At 49.0% G+C, this 5,486-nt stretch overlaps 1 pseudogene; it reads right to left on the bottom strand.

Annotated features, from left to right (window-relative positions):
- Positions 1-3,304: 3,304 nt before the first annotated feature.
- On the bottom strand, positions 3,305-5,271 carry LOC125518277 (annotated as a pseudogene).
- Between the last annotated feature and the right edge of the window lie 215 nt (positions 5,272-5,486).

The following is a 5,486-nucleotide window of genomic DNA, read 5'->3' as shown; positions in this document are numbered from 1 at the left end:
CGTGATGCTGATGGTGGCCGACTTCTGGGGCGTGAAAACACATGGTGCAGGCCTGAGGGCTTGTGCGGCTTCGACAGACTATGGCGCGGGGTTGATTCAAGACAGTGCACATGAGAGCTTGGAGTCGACAGGGCGCGGGAGGGTGGCACGTACAACCACCATGGAGTCATGTTGAAGGTGGAGTTCGAGTCTGATGGAGGACTACACTCTGTGCTGATGGAGGGGCTACGGCGTAAGAATTCGAAGAGTCGAATCCTATTTCAGCGGGATAGCGAGAGACACGTGGATCGGACTGGGTACCAGTGGTCTGATGGTGACGTGATACTCGGCATCGGTCGGTGATGATCGGTGGTTCTCTGCAGTGGGGGTTGAGACAGTGTGGGCTAGCTACCTGGTAGACTCGACCAGGACAGCAGAGGCTCGACGCGGTGATAACGGCGAGGCGTGCGGTAAGCATGGGACACAACAACAGGCCAAGGCACTGGTGGTCAGATATGCGGTCAGACAAATTGTGCAGGGGTGCTGAAGCAGTGTTGACGAGTACCGGATTCAAGTTGGTGACTGGGTCTATCGGTGCCAGAAGAGGGACATGAGTTGACCATGGAGAATCTGAGAAAGTGGCGGAGAGTCTGAAATTGTCAAAAGCTGAGAGAGTACATGACCGTATATTCTGTGGTGTTCAGTGCACATGGCAAAGTGCGGATGACAAATACAGAAGGAGGTGGAGTGCTATAGCTGTGGAACATGTCAAAGACTATTCGGGAAAAGGGGTGAGACAACTGTGAATTTGACTCAGGGTGATACAGGGCGACGGTGAAATTCCTTTAAGTTTCAGATAGACGGTCATGAAAAAGCGGTGATATTGAGTTCAGGTAACTCATATATGTGACGTCCAATATGTGAGTTGTTCACTTTCACGCAGACAATGATCGGTGTGTGATGGCGTTGAGCGGATACTCCGAAAGTTGGGAGCACAAAGTAAAGTAAAAAGGAATTTGATTTTTCTCGAGTGTTGACTGTGAAAAAGACGAGAAGGGACTACAGTTGCAGGTGGAGTCATCTGGAGTCTTGGAGTAGCAGCTATGCTCATGGTATAACTCATGTCCAATGTACATGGAGGTTCGACGCATGGATAAATCCAAGGTGGTGAAGAATATTTGCCAAGGTGAAGTTTGTTAAAGTTATGTCAAATATTATTGTACAAGGTAGTTTACAGTTGAACTTGGTTTTGGACCGTGTGTAGATAAGGTAGGAGTCGTGTCCAAGTAGGACACTTGTATCCTAACCCTCTCGTATATATCGGAGGTAGACACATGATGTAACCTATGAAACATAATAGCACATGCATGTGGAGGAGCCGGCGGCGTGTATCGGCGCCGGCGGTCGGGGTGCGGTATTGTAGCGGTGTCATAAGGAGACGCGCCCCGTAGTCATGCTTCAAAGATGTAGTCATATCGGTGAACCATGTTAACAAATCTCGATGCCATACTTGTATAATTGCTTAGTCCTTGGTAGATCGACGATGCGTCTCGGATTTATTCTAACAGCTCTCACCGTCGCTAGAGCCGGGGATGAACCTAGAAGGACCTGTGGACGCAACGGACATACCTGATGGCAGAGAACAAGGAAGTTAAGACGAATTTGGAGTTGGAACCGATTGGCGCTCTTGCTGACTGTCATCCAAGGCAGTCATTTCCTTTTGATGCAAAAACAAGGATCTTGAGATCCATAACCAGCACAAATCGGAAGAAGAGGAGTCCAATGGTCTGCCTGGGGAAGAGAGAGTCCGAATCAGACCCGCATCCTCTTTAAGGACACCACGTGCACATCTGCACCAACTCTACGTGGCCTCCTGCACCTCGGTGTCCTTCTCGTCCTGGGGGTAACTGCACAGTGTCTGCCATGTCCATGACTAAAAGCAAGTTTATATGCATCTTCTGAATCTGAGTCAATTTTCAGCCAAAGACCACAATTTTCAGTGAAGTCCCATTCTTGCAAGAAACAAACAGAGGTGAGCCTCGTATGAAAGAACATACATGAAGCATGAAGCATGAGAGCACACCTATCTTTAGTGAGGAGTGTTCTAAATCACAAGGACAAAGCATTAGTTGGATAACGGACAATTATTTTGCTATTTTCTGCAATTACTAAAATATTAAAAGTCGGCAATATTTTGTTGAGATAAGAGTTCCTGCTCATATTTTTTTCAGAGAAGGAGGATAACCCCCGGTCTCTACATCAGAATGATGCATGTAGCCATAAGAGTGCCTTCTCACCTACGTTACTGATTTGTCGTGCTACCTCGTAATGAAAGATGTCCTTTCTCATATATAGCTTCCCCCTCCACACAGGCCACTAACGTAGCAAGTGTTTTGTCTTTCACCTAACAGATATTGCCACACACTCTATTTGTACGTTTGGCTCTGATAAATTACACATAGAAATGGAAGGTATTGGGAACTTCTTGGACAATACCTGTTCAAGCTCCAACTACGAGATTCATGGTCTTAGGTTCATCAAGCACGTCCCGGACACAGGTCCTCAGAATCTTTCTATAGTGGCACGTCGAATAGCCTCGAGAGGTCCATTTCCATCTGAAGGGAGTCGTCACCGGAGATCTGTCATCTTGCTGCACTGCGCCGGCAGAAACGTACGACCCGTCTGACTACTTTCGGCATTTTGGAGCCACGCGAGGCACTCATGGCAGCGCTCCACGCCCACCTATGGAAAGATTTATCAGTATAGATAAAATTATGTATATCTACAATACCAAATATATACTGTATGAAAATCTATTTCATGATGATATATATTGATACTGATACTGATACTGATAAATCTTCCATAAATTTGATCAAAGTTGGATGCAGAGTTTCTGCACCCAAGCTCCGTCCACCCGAGCTCAAATGAGCTCGGCTCAACGGTAAAATCAAAACAAAATCGAAAAAAATTCAAAAAATTCCAATTTTTTTGGTGAAACATTGACAGAAGTTTTAATTTCTTGCAAAAATCGTCATGAAATCACATTCCTAGAAGGCGTGTCCAAAGAAAACAAAATTGGTACTATGAAAATGCCACTTTCAAAAGCATTTTGGAGTACTGATTTTTTTTACCACGCCTTACAGGAATGTGATTTTTTTTTCGATTTTACTGTTCACCGAGCTCATTTGAGCTCGGGAGCAGAAAGGCACTTTGGATCAAACTTTCCAAGTTTTGACCTATTTTAAATCTAATGTGCACTACATTTTAGAAATACATCTACTCATCTCCCATGTGAAGATGAAGCCATCCAACCCTCCAAATGTTGTGTCAAGGTCATAATCGACTCCCTGCCCTCGACTAGTTCGTCCTTGCCCTACCGCATGGCCGCCAGCATCCGCTCCTGCAGCACCATCCCGCCGCCAGACTCCGTCATCCACCTAACCTGGAACGTCACCTTGTGGGATTCAACCACCTCCTTGCCGTACCCTTCCACCGCCATGGCCAGACCCAACTCTTCCTCCAGGCAGACCCTGATAAGTGGTTGCCCTACGTAGAGCGGTCAGGCGAGCATGCGCACGCCGGCCATGACCGACTCTAGCACGGAGTTCCACCCGTGGTGCGTCAAGAAACAAACCACGTCATGCTCCACCACTTCGCACTGCGGCGCCCACGATGTGACGACGGCTCCTGAGCCCTTAGTCCGACGCGGAAAGCCATATGGGAGGAGAGCATCGAGGTCCGACTCCCGTGACTCGTCAGACTTCTTCATCGGGTCGTCGCTGGGTGGGCTCCGCACGACCCATAAAAACGTCTGGCCGCTCGCCTCCAGCCCAATGGCTATCTCTCTGATCTACCTCACGCTGAACAGACCGAGTCTTCCGAAGGAGACGAACACCACGCTGGCCTTTGGTTGCGTGTCCAGCCATGCGAGGGACTCATGGCCGCGCTCCACGCCCACCTCCTCCGACTTGACCAGTGGCCCGATGCAGTAGACGGGAGGCGTCGGGTGGCCCAGGGCCGTGCAGAGCTCGGCGCGGATGGTGTCCTTATCGCGCGCCTCGAGCGAGCGGAAGGTGTTGATGATGATGCCCTGGGACTGGCTGAGGTAGGCGGACACCCCCAAGAATCCCCTGTACGCCACGTCGTCACGGTCCATGAGTGGCTTGAGGGCCCGCGTCACCAGGAACGAGGGGATCCCTGGCATGTGCACCAGCTCCTCGCCCATGTCCCGAAAGCTGGCAGCGCTCTGAGTGTGCTGGACTGGGAGGTACAGGAAGAACGCGTGGACCTACGCGCCGGATGTGAAGAAGAAGTAGGCGCGTCAATCTACCCGCGCTCCAAGAAAACATCCACGATATGTACCGCGTTGGAGGAATGAAATAAAACAATATGTCAACATTTACGGCTATTTTCTCTGGCCCATCCAATCTTTAAAAATATTCACAAATAATATTTTATTAATTACGAAGACTCCGTACTGATACTCTGTAAGTTTCAAAAAAAGGATGTATCGATCTTTGGAACAACTGAATGAAGTGCATCATTGTTCATCGAACTATTCAGTAGTGTCACGTAGATCCTTAAAGAACGCCAGACCTCAGCGCCGGACATGAAGAAGAAGTAGGTGGGTAAGCGGAGCTCCGCGGCGATGTCGACAACGACGCAGCAGAATAAGTCCACCACAAGGATCGCCGGGGAGGCGCGGGCGAGGAAGTCATGAAGGTGCGGATTGGAGAGGTGGGCGACCTCGAAGGTCACCGCCTTGGGGTGGCCAGACTCCATGGGCGGGAGGTCGACCAGAGGGAGGTGGTGGAAGGAGATGGACGGGTTGGCTGCCGTGACGCCCGCAAGGAACGGCCCCGTCACTCCCGTGTCGTGCGGCAGCTTGACGATGAGGATTGCGAGGACAAGGCCGCGGGCCGCGAAGACCTTGCCGATCTCAATCATGGAGACTAGGTGGCCCAAGCCCTTGCAGATCCTTGGCGAACTTCTTTCGGGGCGCCGTGCTGGCTGCGGCGCCGTCCATGGCGCCAGCGATAGTCTGTTGGGTTGGTGAGCGCTGTAGTGTGGTGTCTGCTTCTGAGTGCAGAAAGTTTCTGTGGTGTGGATGGAGAGGACGAACGATGACGCCTGAACATTCGGAATTTGACCATGGCAAATCAAACTTTTTGATGGCAATTTTAGTGATGTAAGGATGGCAATTTTCGTTGGCAAACATGACAAATCCTTGCTTAGTGTATTTTTTGTCAGGAAATTGCCGTGCGTTTGACTTAAACTTGTCACACTCATGTCACTAAAATTGCCCTCGAAAACGTTCGATTTGCCATGGTTAAATCATCATTTCTGTAAAACAATATCTCAACACTTACATCTATTTTCTCGGTCCTTCCAATCTTAAAAAAATGTACAAATAATATTTTATTTATTCTGAAGACTATACCGATACTCTCTAAGTTACAAAAAAGAATGTATCGATCTTTGGAACAACTGAGTGAAGCGCATCA

The sequence above is a fragment of the Triticum urartu genome, chromosome 7 (assembly GCF_003073215.2).
Source record: "Triticum urartu cultivar G1812 chromosome 7, Tu2.1, whole genome shotgun sequence".
Taxonomy (NCBI): domain Eukaryota; kingdom Viridiplantae; phylum Streptophyta; class Magnoliopsida; order Poales; family Poaceae; genus Triticum; species Triticum urartu.
The sequence above is the reverse complement of the archived record's forward strand: the minus strand, read 5'-3'. Positions and strand labels throughout refer to the sequence as shown.